Genomic DNA, 17,653 nt, shown 5'->3' with positions numbered 1-17,653 from the left:
CTAGTCCTTCTCTTTTCTTTATTGCCCATCTGTGCATCCTGGCTCCTCCTTCTTAGTTACCAGAATTGTTATCCTCCTAACACAGATTTAATAAAGCTTGGGAATTTGATTGGGGTCAGAGGGAAGAGGACTTTCAGGGACTGTTACTGAGGCTGAGGGCCCACTAGTAAAAGCGATTTACACATTCTCTGCTCATGAATGTGTTGATTACTGTTGACTACTGTTGTTAGGAAGATGGCTCTCAGGCTGTCCTCTCTACAGAGAACTTGAATCTGAGAGGTCCGCTGGGAAGCTGTCGCCTCGTGGTGGTGAGTGGAGGAAGGCCTGGAAATGCCCTGTATCTGGTCACTTAGCCAGCGTGAAGTGACTGAGAGGTGGGAGGGGGTATGAAAAACAATCAGAGGACCTTGAAAGCAAAGTGCTGAGTCACAGCTCTGCTTGGAGCCTGGGGTGGCATTTATCTCAGCCGAGGATGCAGGTTTCACACTCTGTCCATCAGACCCTGGCTCCCTCCCCTCAGTGCCTGTCCGCTCTGCCTCTGAGACCCCGCGTTCTGTTTTGCATCATCATTCTTTGAAGTTAATGGACATTTACGTAGTGAGCATGTCTGTGTCTCTGTGAAAGATTCTAATGCCCCCCAGAATGAATGGCAGGGATCACTGCCCAGTTTTCTCAAGGGAGTCCTTTTAAAAACCTCTGCAAAAAGTATTACATTTATAAGAATTTTGCTTACAGAGAAAATTTTCAGGACCTCAGGCTGTATACAGCGAGGGTTACCTAATTGATCAGTGCAAAAAGTAAAGGTGCTATTGCATGGCTGACTTGTTTTTCTTGGAAGGTGTTGCCTGGAGCCACCTGTTCTCTTCTGTCTAGTCTCTCTTGTGGTTAGGGTCAGACATTTACAAGAAAGCTCACCTGGGTTGGAAGCCAAAAGTTCGAGAGGAGGAGGCAGGATGTCTCAGACACCACCAGGCCACTGGTCCATATTCTGTGGGTCTGATGGCCCCAGCCCTGAGGGGCTTCCCTTAGAGCCTCAGAGACCTCCCCTTGCAAGTCAAGCAGGTTGGCAATGCCAGGGAATGCCCACCCCCCATCCCTGCCCCACTGGTGGGGTCATTCTGGGGAGAGTGCTTCATGCTGCTTCCCAAGCATCCCACAGGATTGCTCGCCGGGGTCCAAAGCAAAAAGGCTTAATAATTTGTATCTTTTATTTGCCAAGTTCCCATCCCATGCATTTTTCTTCTTTTCCTTTTCTCTCCTTTCCTCCCCTCACCCATCCTTATTTTCCTTTCCTTTCCTTACTTAGGGGTGAGTGGTGATGAAAAGAGAGTAAAATTAAGGCTAAAAGGGGAGGGCAGGAATGATTAACCTTTGAAGGTCTTTGAAACTCATATGTAGGTAGCAGCTACATGAGAGTACTAGTTCTGAAAACCCTAGAAAATGGCTTTCCAAACATGTTGACAGATTCCAGACTACCTGTAGTAACTGCTGTGCCTGAAGTCATTCGTGCTAATGATACATCAAAGGTTCTCATGAACCTGTTGTCTGTCACCCAGAGACATTTTCCTGTTAGATATTGATTTGCATATATACACTCTATAACAGCCCACTAATTACCATGGAGCTCCAAAAGAGTGACAAGGAAATACTTCATCAACTGCATCGTTAACCCCGTCCACAAACAAACACATACCCATCAGATTACCTGTTTAACTTAAACTATAATTACTGTGCATTCAAACAACTGACAAGCGTAGGTACTAATTATCCAAATGAGACCGGCAATGTTCAGAATCACCTAGTTCTCTTTAGCTTCTTGACAGTTATTTTGCTTCATACTTGCAGTCAACATGAGAAACTTGTGTTCGATGAATTGGTTTATCAAGTTATTTCCTTAATCTTATTGGAAATATAGTGAAGTAACACTTCAAATATATGAGTTTTAGAATAAAATATAAACCACTAGATCTACTAGTACTGGAAGGAAACAGCAAATGCTTCATGTAGAGAGATCGTCAGACCAGCAGGTGGCAGTGTGGACCAGAAAATAAAAATGTCTTCTTTCCAGAGATCAGGCTTTTGGGGTAAAATACTCCAGGTTTATTTACTATTACTGGTGAAGTGCTTTTGAATTAAAAGGACTTTCCGTGGTCCATGCAAAAGGTCTTTAATAAGGGGCTCAAGAGCATCACATTATATGCAAAGCTCTTAGGTCTGGAACCAACCACCCAGCAGAGCAGCTTGGGGGTGATTCACTGCTCCAAAGGCCTGAGGCTACCTGGGTGGCCTCCCACGTGCCTTTACTTCTTTGGATTTAAGTAGCTCATTGGGCTGAACCATGCCCAATAGTGGGTTCTTGTTTCTGCCTCTCTTACTCCCTTCCTGACAACTTTGCTGTTTTTGGCTTCAAGTGAAAGATTTATGGCAACATTATTGCATGCAATCCAATGGGGGGAAATCTTCACTGTAAGGGCTTGTATACATTATTGTGTTTTAAATGGTTGTTTCTAATTCTTAGTTCACAGATGGCTTACATGAAAATAAGGTGATATTATTATTATTACATATTTTTATTGATTTCAGAGAGGAAGGGAGAGGGAGAGAGAGATAGAAACATCAATGATGAGAAAAAAATCATTGATTGGCTGCCTCCTGCATGCCCCCTACTAGGGATCAAGCCTGCAACCTGGGCATGTGCCCTTGACCGGAATCCAACCCGGAACCCTTCAGTCCTCAGGCCAACGTTCTATCCACTGAGCCAAACCAGCTAGGGCAAAATCATATTATTTAAAAAAATATTCATCTCTGACTTCCTGTTCTTGATAAAATAGCTGACTTGGATGTGAGTAAAATGTTGAGTCCTTTAGGGAAAATATTATAAGGAATCCAATCAAAACATCATTCTGATAATAAAAGAACAAACATAAAATAATGATCATATAAGTTGGATATATCAGCATGACCACCAACGTAAAATATTGTTCCTTAGCTCTACCTCACTTTAGTGGGGTTTTTTTTTAACTTGGAAAAATATATGAGAATAGAATTCACAGATGCTTTCTTCTCTTCTGTCCTTGTGTGCATTTTCTGTTTCTTTCCCCCATGAACCTACTGAAAAAGTAGTAGTTAACCCAGGATACTATCACTGTTACAGGTTTTAGAATCAGTTGTTAAACTTCTTGTTTAATGCTGAGTACTCTGATGGAGCTTTTCAATGATGGCGTGTTTTTACTCCTGAAAAACAGAACCAACAGGAGAGAGATTTTAAGAAATTGACTCCCATGATGCTGGAGGCTTGGAAAGTCCAAACCCACAGGGTGGGCCAGCAGCCTGGAGACAAGAGAAGAATTGCAGTTTGAGTCCAAAAGCAGTCTGCTGGCAGAATTCCTTCTTACTCGGGGGAGGAGGGGGGTTTGGGGGGCAGTCTTTTTCTATTAAGGCCTTCAATTGATTAGGTAAAGCCCACCCACGTTCTACATGCTCTGGAGGATAATCTGCTTGGCTCAAAGTCTACTGATTTAAATGTTAATCTCATGGAACAAGCACCTTTACAGAAACATCCAGAATAATGTTTGAACAATTATCTGGATACCATGGCCCAGCCAAGTTGACACATAAAGTTAACCATCACAACTGTTTAGTTTTCCTTGTGAAAGGATTTCCTGAATGGATAGAGCTTGGGATGGGTAGGCACTTGCCATAGCCTCTCACATTGGCAAGAAACACAGCAGAGGGCACCAGGCACAGGGCACTGGGCTGGCAGGGAGACCTGAGTGCTAGTCCTGTCGGTCTTTAGCCAAGTCTCCTGAGACTGGAGGTCCTACACAGGCTGTGACTCACTGAGTGCCACAGGCACAGGACAGCAATGCCACAGGGATGTTAGTTGGGCCAGGAGATTCCCATCCAGCTCCCAGGGGACTCAGGGAAGGGGGAGAGAGCTCTACATTATGGGGAGGGAGCAGAAGCCAGAGTCTGAACTGAAACTTGGGATGTGCTGTGGGTTGGGGCTCTGGTGAACTGCTTGCGAAAATGGCAGCAATTCTTCTTCGTCCTGTATCCAGGCCATTTTCAATGTGATTTTGCTGCCCATTCTGTCAAAAGGTAGAGCCTGTGTTCTCACCCCTTGAATCTAACTGGCCTTGTGACTCACCAGCCAACAGAATGTGGCAGAACAATCGTTTGCCAGTTCTGAGCCTGGGTCTCAAGAGGTCCTGCAGGCCTCCCTCATCCTGCTTGGATCCCTCCCCAACCTCCACATGAACAAGCCTAAAGTAGCCTGTTGGAGCTCCAGGGACATGTGGCCCAGGTACCTCCACTGCTCTGGTCACCAGCCAGTTCACCCTGAGGTGTAGAGCCCCGGCTGATGGCAGCTGAGTGCAGATAGATGCATGAGCGAGTCCAGCTGAGACTGTATGCACCATTTAATTAAGCCCAATTGCCAAGCTAGAAAAAAGTGTGCTGAATAAATGTTGGTTTTTTTTTTTAAGCCACTAAGTTAGGGGTTATTTGTTAAGTAGGAGAAGCATAAAGTGGCTGACTCACAGGCCTGGTGAAAGACTTCTTTATTTAGAACCTTGCTAATGGAAATAGCTCCAGTGGATGGATATAAAGTCCATTCCATACCACTAGCTATAGATAAACTTTAATTATGTCCATAATCAAATGAAGGAAATGAATAGATTTTCTTTACCCTTAATAGGAAAACAGCAACCATGGAAGTGGAGAGCTAGATGGGACATTTCTGTGTTGGGGTATTGGATTTGGAAGTATGGTGGGGTTTTGGCAGGGAAGTAGCTTTGCTACAGTCTGTGTGTGTGTGTGTGTGTGTGTGTGTGTGTGTGTGTGTGAAAGTGAGGGTGTGTGCAAGGGAATATGTGTGTGTGTGCAGGGCTGTGAGTGTGCAGGTGTATATGCGTGTGTATGAAGGGGTATGTGTGAGTGTGTAGAAATGTGAAGGAGCATCTTGGATGTCCCTCTTAGGTGGTCAGAAGCTGTAGATCAATAATGCACATATGATGTCCAATAGTTTGCCATGTTTATCAAGAGAAGGATTGGGGTCCACTTTCATTTTCTCAGAAGATACCTGCCCATGTTTCATTTCCACCTGTCAGATGGGCGCACTGATAGGTGAGCTTCAACAAAATAACTTCCTTCTCCCTAAACAGAGGGCTCAAGAGAGGGAAATCAGAAGAGGTTTTATAATTATTTTCTTCTTTATGGGGCCTCCACTGAGATTCAAAGACACTAGGAGAGTGAGGATCCTCATTCTTTTTTTTTGTTAATCCTCACTTGGGGATATTTTTCCATTGATTTTTAGAGAGAGTGGAAGAGGGAGAGAAGAGAGAGAGAGAGAGAGAAACATCAATGTAAGAGAGACACATTGACTGGTTGCCTTTTGCACACACCCCAACCAGGGCTGGGGATGGAACCTGCAACCCAGGTACGTGACCTTGACTAAGGAATCAAACCCTCGATCTTTCGGTATGCAGACAGACACTCTAACCACTGAATACACTGGCCAGGACAGGGTCCCCATTCTTTAGAAAAAGGGTATGAGCAGAAGAAGGAAACAGGGCCATGGCCATAGGAGGAGTTGGGCTTGAAAACAAGCCGGAGCTTTGAATGACCTCAGACTCAAGAATGTCTCTTTTGTGACCTTGCATGGGGTGAGCACCATAGAGGGTACCAGAGGTGCTCACACCTTCTGTTCTGAGTTCTCCTGGGAGACCATCCAGCAGGGGAGAAACAGCCTTTAGAATAAGTCACCAGGCTGGGTGTGGAAGTCAGTGGGTGAGCTCCGATGAATGGAGCTCTCAGTGTCTGATGCAGAACTGTTCTCCTTTGTTTCTCTCTTTCTCTCTCTTTAGCTCTCTGTTATTAAACATCTGGATGGCTGAGTATCATTTTAGCCACAGTAAATAGCTTAAGGGAAGACTGCATCTTATATTTCCCCACAAAGAGGCCAAATGGTGTGTGGGCCGCACCAGCAAAGGAACTGGAAAATCTCTGTGTGGAGTGGATTTGAAGGAGAGTCATTCTTGGTCTATGAATCGCTTTTCTCTTCCTCTTCCAAACATCTGTGAAACAATGAAATAATAATGTGTGAAGACTCAAGATTGCCTTTGAGGTCAGTCTTAGTGTATTTGTTTTACATCAGTGGCCATAGAAAAATACCTTAAAACATCTAATGGGAATGAAATTGCTTCCATATAATTTTTCAAACCTTACTTTTTCCCAATGCACTAAGCAGCCTGGTAACTACCAAGCTGCTTATTCCCATATTTGGAATAATTTCTGTTGTGATTATATGTTTGTGTACTTTCTGGGGCTAGGATAACTGGCAAAAAAGAAAAAGAAAAGAAAAAAAAAAACACCCAACTTTATCTGGTCAGTATTCTGTCCTCAAGATTAAAAAAAGGTATTGAATTATTCTAAACATTTTTTAAATTCTCTTCAGCCTCACTGCTCAAATTGTGGTCCACAGAGGCCCTGGCCAAGTAGAGCATCATCTGGATACACCACAGTTTGGGTTGATCCCTGGTCAGGGCGCATATAAGAATCAACCAATGAATGCATGAATAAAGTGGAACAACAGGTCTCTCTCTCTCTCTCTCTCTCTCTCTCTCTCTCTCTCTCTCTCCTTAAAAAAAAAAATGTGGTCCACCAACATCAACATCCCTAATGACCTTGTTAGAAATGCAAAATTTAGGGCACTCCCCACTACATATCCTGAATCAGAATCTAGTATTTGAACTAGATCTCCAGGAAATTCCAGTGCTTTTGAATTTTGAGAAACACTGGTCTAAAGGCTCTGTCTGGATGGGTGGGTTTCTTTGTCACAGATTGACGTTGCTTATTCCTCATAACTGGCACAGATCTGCAAATCTTAACTTTTCTTATTTTCTGCTTCTCATTCTCCTCCTTATTTTTTTCTTCTCTCTTTCTAGATATACATATATTGTCATTTTTGTACTTAATCCAGTCATTTTCCTCAGTTTCATACCTTGATGCCTCGTTACTTTGCCCATGATCAATAAGCAAGCATTTATTAAGCACCTACTGTGTGTCAGGCACTGTTCTAGATGCTTTGGAGGGCACAGGTCCTGCTTTCATGGAACTTAAGTGCCAGAAGATGACAACAGTCAAACAAGCAAGTAACAAGGTTTATTAAGGCCTCAGATGGGGGAACAGGGGAAAGCGACATTGGTGTCTATGGAGATCTTTCACAGGTCTCTGGAGAACCACCTGTCAGTTGGACCAAGCAATAAGGAATGAAATAAGAAACCTCTGAATTTTCATCTTGTCTTGAGAGTTTTTATTTTATTTTCTTTATTTTTTGTTTTGCTGTGAGTTTATTATTATTACTAGAGGCCCAGTGCATGAAAACCGTGCACTGGTAGAGTCCCTAGCAGCTGCCGGCTGCCAGCAGGTACTCCCTCCCTTCCCCTGGCCAGCCCCGCCCCCTGGCTGAACTCCTGGACGACCTCCCGGTGGAGGGGACAATTTGCATACTACACTTTTATTAAATGGGATTATTTTTTAATTGAATTTATTGTGGTGACATTGGTTAATGAAATTATACAGGTTTCAGGTATACAGTTCTACAATACATCATCTGTACATTGTATTGTGTGTTTACCACCGCAAGTCAAGTCTCCTTCCATCACCATTTATCCCCTTTTTCCTTTTTCCCACCTCCTCCCACTCCGCTTCCCTCTGACAATCACCATACTGTTGTCTGTGTCTATTTTTTTTGTCTTTGCTTAATCCCTTCACCCTTCTTACTTAGCCCATAGCCCCCTCCCCTCTGACAGCTATCAGTCTACTCTCTGTATCCATGAGTCTGTCTCCACTTTGTAGATTTATTTTGTTCATTAGGTTCCACATATAAATGAAATCATATGATACTTGTCTTTCTCTGACTGGCTTATTTCACTTAGCATAATATTCTCCAAGTCCATCTATGTTGTCGCAAAAAGTAAGATTTCCTTCTTTTTTACAGCCAAGTAGTATTCCATCGTGTAAATGTACCACTGCTTTTTTATCCACTCATCTACTGATGGACAATTGGGCTGCTTCCAAATCTTGGCTATTATAAATAATGCGGCAGTGAACATAGGGGTCCATATATTCTTTTTAATTAACATTTTGGATTTCTTTGAACATATTCCCAGAAGTGGAATTTCTGGGTCATAAGGCAGTTCAAAGTTTTTAAATTGGTAGAAATTCTAGTTGAAATTTTTACTGCAAGAAAACCCAAAGAGGAAATGAAAGATGGGGAGAGAACAAAAACTCATATCCTTGTGTTTGATCTAAATGTTTATCAACCTTCAGAGCAAGAGGAACTGGGAGGCAGAGATGAGAAATAATTCATCCACAAGAGTGGCTTCTACATCAATGTCAACCCTTCCAAAACGGGTTCTTAACATTCCAGGCCTTGATGGCTCCTTCCAGGTGTGCATCTAAGACACTATAGGACATTGTAGGCAGACTAATCACCTTTTATGAAGAAAGAGTGGCTGTGGATTCAAGTACCATATTTAAAATGGAATTCTGTTGAAGCCTAGCTAACTGTACTCCAGTTCGTAAAATAATTCCTGGAAATCAGTGTTAAGAGCAGCAGAAAAAGGAACTAAAAGACAAGGCAAAGACTGATATACATACACAAATTCCCCTTCCTCAATGGGACTATATTAAGAAACAAGATTTCCTGCTGTAAAAATATCTGCTCTGAATTATAGTTCCTAATTCATTATTATTATTTTTAACCAAAGGGGGAAAAAAGCCAGGTATTAACTTGAGATAATAGCAGGGTAATATCCATAAGAGCCATTTTGAATAAGAACTTTCTGAAATGGGGAATAATTCTTAAGTGAAGATAGTCAATATTTTTCCCACTGAGTTTTGCATTGACTCTGAGCATGGCAATCTACAATTCTTCTTCGTCATGAGCTTGGAAAACTACTTGTTCTTATCCTTGGCCTGTGTCACTTAGCTTCTTGGATGGAGAAAAATAAGAAATAAAATGTATCTTTTCAATTTCCCAGGAAGGCCATTTTATTTCAGTGCATAATGGTGGTTGTGGATTAAGTTGTTCACCTGTCTTTGTGCGGAGGGCATTGCCATCTGGATGTGGTTTCTTTCATTTGCTCTTAGGATGAAAGAAAGATACTCAAATCAGAGACCATTGCCTAATATTTTCCTTTCAGCAAACAATTATTAAGACAGCAAGTGCTTCCCGATTAAGGTGCTATGGGTGATGGTGGTGGAAACATATAAAAATGTGGGCCCTAACCTTGAATGTGACTCTCCTCTAAGAAGAGAGGCAGGTACACAACAACCATCAGAGGTCACCACTTAGGAGTTAGGGGGAAGCCAAACAAAGCAGTTCAGGCAGGGACATCAAGGATGTTGCTTGGAGAAATGGTTTCTTTGGCTAAATTTAAAGAACCTCCTAACCAGGAGGTATCTAGAGGTGCTCAACCAAAGTGCTCTCAGTTACAACATGGTGTCTATTGTCTGGGGGAGAAAGGACTGCAGAGGGACAGGCTCATAAATGGGGGTAATGAGATTCATTAGGGTGTCTTATTACTCCCCAATGACTGAGGTGGCCAGTCTGCAGAGTCTGGCAATCCCAATCTGCAAAGGGATTGTGGACAATAAGGAGCTATTGGAGATATTTTTGAGGAGGGGGCTGACCATATCATAGGAGAGCTATGCTAAATTAACCTGGTGGTTTTGGGCAGACATGTTGCAAGAGGGAAAGAGGAGGTGGATACTAGTGGGATCTGGAGGACTTGTCCATAATATTTACAAAATGAAGGGGGTAGGAAACAAATCAAATGTAATTATACCCAAGTGTCCTGCTTGGAGCCTCTATTATGATAAACTAGAGGCCTGGTGCATGAATCCGTGCACTGGTGGGGTCCCTCAGCCTGGCCTGCACCCTATCACAATCCAGGACCCCTCGGGGGATATCAGACTGCCGGTTTCGCCCTGATCCCCACAGGCCGCCTGTTGAACGCAACCTGCTGCTCCTGCTCATCCCAGCCCTGCTGTGCCTGCTGCTCATCCCAGCCTTGCTGTGCCTGCCACGGGAGAGTCCCAGTTGTGAGCCCTGCATCTGGCGCGCATTGGTCAGCTGAGCGGTGCTCCCGCTGTGGGAGCTCACTGACCACCAGGGGCAACTCCTGCTTTGAGCATCTGCCCCCTCGTGGTCAGTGTACATCATAGCGACTGGTCGACTGGTCATTTGGTCATTCGGTCACTTAGGCTTTTATATATATAGATGATCAAACAGTGCTATGTGAATAGGTACTTTAAAAGCATGATAAGCTAACTTCCTGTGACAGTCCATTAAAAGGCAGAAATTTTCTAAAAATATTTATTCTTTACATTTGGGGGAGAGTCTAAGCTCATTAATGCTTAGATAGTAGAAGACATTTTAGTGTTCTTTATTCTCTTCTACTTATTTTTACCAAAGCACCTGTTACCTCAGGCCTAGTTCCTCAAGAGCTGTTACCATAAAAAAAGCCAGCAGGGGGCATACAAGTGCAGAGTCATTAAGGAGGTAGAAATTCTTTGATTGGCCACAATTCTCTCCTGCCTTTGAAAGACAAATTCTGGAGGGAATGACAGTAGTGTTTGGCTGTACATGGACTAAGAGATGTGCTGATCTTAAAAACCAATGCAAGTTATTTTTATTGTTGGAATTGAAGGCAATTATATAACATCTCTTAATTGTTTTTAAAAAATGAGAAAACAACTAAAGCTTCCAGAACCATTATTTTACAAATTGAGCAGAGCAACAATAAAAAAGGAGAAAGAAAGAAAGAAAAAAAAGAAAGAAAGAAAGAAAAGAAGCAGAAAAAACTTGCTGAGTCTCCCAGCACACTCAAACTACACACATATGAGAGAAATGAAAAAATAATTGTAAGTGCCAGATTTCTTTCTAAAAGCAAGAAGGAATGAAAGAGATGAAGGCAGAAATGGCACTTAAGCAATAAACACATTCAAGTAATGTATCTGTTTCCATACACACTCCATTCCTGTTGGCATCTGAGCATGGATCTTCATTCGAGAGGTTTAACCTACTCCAGGAAAAATGAATAAAAAAGAATGAGCACAGTGCTTGAAGATCTTCACATCTATAGACAGGTGTGAACTCTCTACCTCACACACTATAATTTGGGTGGCTTTCCTTGAAGATTATGAAGCATCTTCATGGAGTCAGGATAATTCTCAGCAGGACTAATGGTGCACTCAATGTTACTGTAAGTGAGATAAACGATAGCAAACTTGTCTGAGCGGATGCATCTAATAACCGAGGCACCAAAACATAATATGGCAAGAACAGAAATGTTCAACAGCAGAACCCACAGAATCACTATAATGTGTTAGCATGTGGTCACAGAGTGAGTGATGTACGTGTATGACCAGTTTTGCCTACATCTCCATCTCCAGTGCAGCCAAAGTCTTCAAAAGGTCAGAGTTACAAACTAGTGAAAGAGAAGCCCTCTTGGGTTTCAGCTCTCCACTTCCAGAAAACCCCAAGACACTTCTAGTAGAGGAATAAAGAGAAAGTCCTTGAATTACAGAGCACTCAATGGGATCAGGAGGTTGAGTCTCTAATATCCACCTACATTCAAGGGAAATAACATATCTATTTCAGCCTCAGTTCTTATAGACTAAAGAAAACCTAAAACAAATGGATGTGGCTTATAGCATTGCCTCATCTATTTAATTTGTTTGCCCCCTTCTCATCACCCATGTGGTTGATGTTATGCATTTTCTGCTTATCCACACCTGTAAGGGAAAGCTCTAGAAAACTTGGCTCACCACTCCCTCAAGAGAGTTCTTGAAGAGGAGGAAAAAAGATGGATGCAGCATAGTTTGGTCAAGTAGTTTAGTCTTTGGCATCTATAATAATAAAAGCGTAATATGCTAATTAGGACAGACGTCCTTCTAGATATCCTTTCTTCCAGACAAAGCTGCAGCAGCGGGCGGGGACCATAACAGAGGCGGCAGAGGGCAGGCGGAGGCCGGGGCCAAGGCCCTTGCAAGAAATTTGTGCATTGGGCCTCTAGTAGACATATATTTGAAGTAGAAATATAATGGAAAGTAAGCATTTAAAAACAGAGGCACCATCTTTTGGCCTCTAGTTCTCAAAAAATTTTTTTAATATATTTTATTGATTTTTTACAGAGAGGAAGGGAGAGGGATAGAGAGCTAGAAACATCTATCAGCTGCCTCCTGAACACCCGCCACTAGGGATGTGCCCACAACCAAGGTACGTGCCCCTGACCGGAATCAAACCTGGGACCTTTCAGTCTGCAGGCCGACGCTCTATCCACTGAGCCAAACCGGTTTCAGCTAGTTCTCAAAATTTTAAGATTGTGGCCTGTTGGTGTGGCTCAGTTGGTTGAGCATCGTCCCATGCACCAAAAAGTCGCTGGTTCGATTCCTGGTCAGGGCACATGCCTGGGTTTCAGGGGCATACAGGAGGCAGCCGATCAACGTGTCTCTCTCATCAATAAAGAAGAGCCCTGGTTGGTGTTGCTCAAAGGTTGAAGCATTGGCCTGCACACAGAAAGGTTGCAGGTTCAATCCCAGCCTGGTCTGGGCCAGGACAGAAGGCAGCCAATTGATGTCTCTCAAATCAATGGTTCTCTCTTTCTCTCTCTCTTCCTCCCTCTTCCCCTTCCACTCTCTCTAAAATGTCCTCCAATGAGGATTAACAAACAAAAAAAAACAACAACAACAAGAAAGGAAGATAAACTCCATACAAGGTTGTTGTAGGGTGTGCGGTTTGATCCTATATCTAAGAAGGACTGGATGCCGAGGCAAATTTTGCCTTATTTCCTGAAGGTGGAGGTGTTGGAGCTTGGATGGGCTTTCTGGCTGTGAGAGGAGAGGCCCAGGCTTTCAATGAATTGATCTCCAATTAATGATTGTTGCTGGCTGGATCATGAGATAGTGATGGGTAACACTTATTTTAAAAACTCATTCAAATTCTTGTAAAGAAAAAACTGGACACCAAAGTGACCACATAAAATATTGCTTGAGAGGAAGAATTGTATAAAACTATTTGGCAAAATATATTTTATAAACTATTTACAACTCCTGATATATTACATTAGAAAGGCATGAGTGATTTATGGCCAAAACTTCTTTTGGCATTTGTTTAAATGATCTAGCTCTTCCAGCTTGCCCTGTGGACACTAGTTCAGCCCATCAATTAATCAATATCCAGTAATTAAATGTCTTTTACATGCAGTGAAACCAGTGTTTCCAGCTCAGCATGTTCCTTGACATATACGTTCTGATACACTGATTATAATTTTTACTAGCACTTAGAAAAGCTAGTCTCTGCTTCCTCTCCTTTTCCTTTGTAGCCTCTGGTTCCTAGTTCAAGAGCATGGTGTCTGGCATATGAGCATTTGTTAAACGAGTGAATGAATTAGAAAATCGCACTTAAATGAGGATGTCCTAGGTTAGTCAGTAAAATGTACTTGGAGTGTGGTAGTCAAGATGTTATGGAGTATCAGTCTTCTTCATAATAATGCCTTATATTTGGATAGTGCTCTTCACTCTTGCAAAACTCTTTCACACCTATAATTTTATTTGATTTGCTGTTAAACCTTGGATAATGTTATTAGCCTTTATATGCCTTCATTTTTCACCCATGACAAAAAAAGAAGATACCCAATGGATATACCATTATCTTTTCATCAAGATGCTGTAAGAGTTATTATTGAGTAATTCCCTAGAATACTGTTAGAAGTCAATCTGAATATAAAAGGGAGCACCATCACTTTTGAAGTTTTAAAGCCTATTTGTCATGGTATAAATGGGAAAAGCTGTCCCAATAAATTAGTACAATTCTAATATGAATGTCAAGTTATCACTGACTGGGACTTGGTAGAATATGAGAAACTAGGGCTTTAAAACCCTGCTGAGATGATTCTGGAAGGCAAGCCATATAACAGATCTGCTTAGTTCATAGCCAACTCATTTTCTACACTACCAGGCCTCTCTCTAAGAGCTTTCTCGGGTAGCTTGCACAGCCAGCCTTTGTGCATGCGAGTTTTATTCTTCAGGCTGCATATGCATTTCTTCAGGACAGAGGTTAAGGGTGAGGCCCTGTGGTCAAGGGTATGGGTTCAAACCCCCAGTTCTACCACTTACCAGCTGTGGGAGCTTGGAAATTCACTCACCTCTCTTACGCTAAGCTTTCTTGAGCCTCAAATGGAAATTGTTATTCCTTCCTCCCATAGGGGGGATGAGAATCAAATCATTGCCTGTGATGTAATAATTACTCAATAAATGGTATATGATTATATTCTTGTTGAATTCTCCTTTTCATTCATTCCTCAGTGCCTATAGAAATGTTAGGAACTTGGAAGGTAACAAGTAATGCTTTCAAATTTGAATAGAATGGTGCTTACATACTGTTAATGATCTTGATCTTTCTTTCATTGATCTTTGTGTCCATTTCTAGATATGGCTCAGGACATATTGTCTATTAAAAGTAAGATGGTGGAAGTTCTGTGTAGAATGAAAACTTGTAGTTTTCTTCAGTAGGTTGGGAAGATTCCTTGTAAATTAAATATAAAACTTTGCTCTCTTATTACAAAATAGTCACGGGGATGTAAAATACAGCATAAGGAATATAGTTAATAATCTATATATATAAAAGCCCAGCAACCGAATGGCAGAACGACCAGAATGACCCATTGACATGCACTGACCAACAATGCAGGAACTGCCCCCTGGTGGTCAGTGCACTCCCACAAGTGGGCTGATCCCCGCAGGTCACACCCCCCACCAGTGCACAAATCCGTGCACCAGGCCTCTAGTATTACAATAACTATGTATGGTGTCAGGTGGGAATCACTTCATAAATTATATAAGTGTACACCTGAAACTAATATGAAATAATATTAAATGTCAGTTGTAATTTTAAAAAAATTAAAGTGAAAAACAATAACTTTGCTCTCTTAGAAACAGTTGCTAATACCACAAAGCCAAAATAAAAGCAAGAAGGGTGGAATATTGACTTAAAACTGCTCAGTTTTATTGACTATTTTACATAGCTAAGCCAGATTCAATGAAAAACCATGATGTCTCGAATGCTTTATGTGGCAAATAAAGACAATTTTAAAAATGAAACTCTTACTCTAAAAATCCAGACAGGAAACCTTTCTCTAGTAGCACTGTAGGGTGAGCACCTTGCCTCTTGGGGAGAATTCCCAAGTTAGATTTTCACCTGACATTAGCCTTTTTATAGGAAAAATTATGGATGAGACCACATCTGGGGAAAGGGAGAGTAAATAGAAACAGTAGGCTTCTCTGGAAGGTATACTTCACACTGTCAGAGTTAACGCTCAGTGACAATGGTGAGTACTTTGCACCTGTTCAAGAAGGTATTTCTGTTGCAGTGCTCCCAGCCTTCAATAGTAAACAATGTGAAGAGTGAAAATGATTTACTGTCCTTTCCATGTTGCCAAGGATGAGAGTAAGCGTCCAACTATTTACCCATCGGTGGGATTTTTATCCCCCAGGCCCTGGCCCTCATAGGTCGGGACCATTTCCTCAGGCAGCCACAGCCCCAGTGTGAACAGGGTAAAGGATTGAGCGTTCATTTCTGGGTCTGTTTTGCTTGTTTTGATGCCAATGCTTTCAGCACCTGAGCTGAAGTTTCCGGAAAAAGACTTCCAGGGATGGTTCAAGCTGATGGGCCGCATTATTTGGGGGACTTTGTAGATTCATTTAAAGAAGATCTGTAAATAGGCTACTCGAGTTGGTGATGCAAGAATAAGAGTTTATTGATTGGTGTTTGCCCAGAGACATTGATATTTTTTCTTTGCCTTCCACTTTCTGCTTCACATCAACTCAGTTCTATAAACAGTTTCAGATCTGTACAATGAGATGATATTAGTACCTGCCTGCTAGGGTTTTTGTAACAGAAAAATGAGGTAATTCCTGTGACCGGCATCTATAATAAGAAAATGTTCAAGAAATGTTGGTTGTTACCAAAGATGAATTTTAAAAAGTTGAGGGAGCTTAACATAGTGGGTGCATTTAAATTGATTGCTCCTGTGGATATTCCTTTAAATATTTTTAAAGGAATCGATTTTACCAGACTAAAAATAAAAAAGAAGGAAAACAAAAATTTACATAGCACCCCGTGTTATTTGAATTAATAGCACTGTTCATATGAAGAGCTGAATAATTACGTTTTCATTCTTTTTTTTTTTTTTTCGTGTTGGGAACCCCAGTTTATCTCCTTGCAAATTTGTTAGTGGACATCAATAGAATATGTTTGTTCTTTAACAGTTTCTTGCTCTGGTTCCTTCCTCCCTTCTATATTTGGAATGCTTTTTCTGTCCCAGAAACTTAGCATTTACTCCTTTGCTGGGAAATTGACATGTGCTATGAAAATATGTTTTTGAAATGAACATTTTTTATAAAAAATCTCAAGAGTGGAACATGGGATTTGTTTTTTTTGATGAGAAAATTGACATCTGTACTGCTCCTAGAAGGAGCCACATACAAAAAGGGAGGTGGCAGAAATGACTGGGTGTGGAGAGAGTAAGACAGCATTTGCTTGAATGGCCACTATGCTTAGGACGCTGTTCGAAGTGTCTGTATACATTTCATCGCTTCCTTTCATCCTCACAATGTTGCTATGGGATATGTGCTACCATCGACATTTTATTTCTATGGAAACTGAGGCTTGGTGAGATTAAATACCCACTTGGGGTCATATTTAATAAATACACCACTGGAATTTGAACCCAGATCTGTTTCACCCTGGAGACACTTTCTACCATGTTACATTGCCTCTCAAAACAGTCCAGTTTCTGCATGTTTCCTTAAGGGTAGTAATTAAAATTTTTTTGAGTAAAAATTATTTTTGAGAAAAAAAATCTATTCCTTTCTTTTTCAGAAACTCAGCAGCCAAGAAGACTTCTGTCAGAGCATCTATGAAGAATCGGGAAAGTATGGAATTCCCAGGCCCCACAGTTATTCCAGGAGGAGCTGCTGTATATATGTGGACAGTGTTGTTTGACTCCACTGCCCTGGTGAAATGAGTAACTTTCCAGAGATTTCCAATTGGCAAGATTGCTAGGATACAGAGAAATGTCTCAACCTTTGTGATTGGCTACCATTGCCCATTATGGGATGAAGATTCCACAGGAGCTTCCGTGGGCTTTAGTAAGAGATGGTTAGGCCTGTGTTGAGGAACAAGCAGGTGGGTTGTGCCTTCCTTTTTAAAAAGCAGAGCATTAACGCAGTAAATGTTGGCTTATAAAAACTTAATCTGGAGTCTATGGACCCCCAAAATGTCCATGGTTGAAATTCAGAGGGTCCATGAACTTGAGTGAGAAAATAATTATGTCCTTTTTATTAATCTCTAACTGAAACTTGGCATTTCCTTTCATTATGACTGTAGACAACAAACCACAGTAGTATCAATAGTACCTGTGACTTTGTCATCAATAGAAATCCAATCTCTTCACATCATGTTATAGTTAGAGATGTTAAACTACCTCAAAATTACAGGGATCACTAAACTCACCATGAGATCCTCTTATTGAATGCACCAATAAAAAAGTATGTATATTACTATGTTATATATTTTTAAAAA

General features: G+C 41.5%; 1 long non-coding RNA gene across 1 annotated transcript; it reads left to right on the top strand.

Annotated features, from left to right (window-relative positions):
• The first annotated feature begins 4,246 nt into the window (after positions 1 to 4,246).
• LOC129151000 (uncharacterized) lies at positions 4,247 to 17,303 on the top strand. Its single transcript, XR_008557801.1, has 3 exons — positions 4,247 to 4,306; positions 5,868 to 6,127; positions 16,952 to 17,303. It is a non-coding gene; the product is annotated as an uncharacterized LOC129151000 (long non-coding RNA).
• Positions 17,304 to 17,653: the final 350 nt, after the last annotated feature.

The sequence above is a fragment of the Eptesicus fuscus genome, chromosome 12, assembly GCF_027574615.1.
Source record: "Eptesicus fuscus isolate TK198812 chromosome 12, DD_ASM_mEF_20220401, whole genome shotgun sequence".
In the NCBI taxonomy this organism is placed as follows: domain Eukaryota; kingdom Metazoa; phylum Chordata; class Mammalia; order Chiroptera; family Vespertilionidae; genus Eptesicus; species Eptesicus fuscus.
The sequence above is the reverse complement of the archived record's forward strand: the minus strand, read 5'-3'. Positions and strand labels throughout refer to the sequence as shown.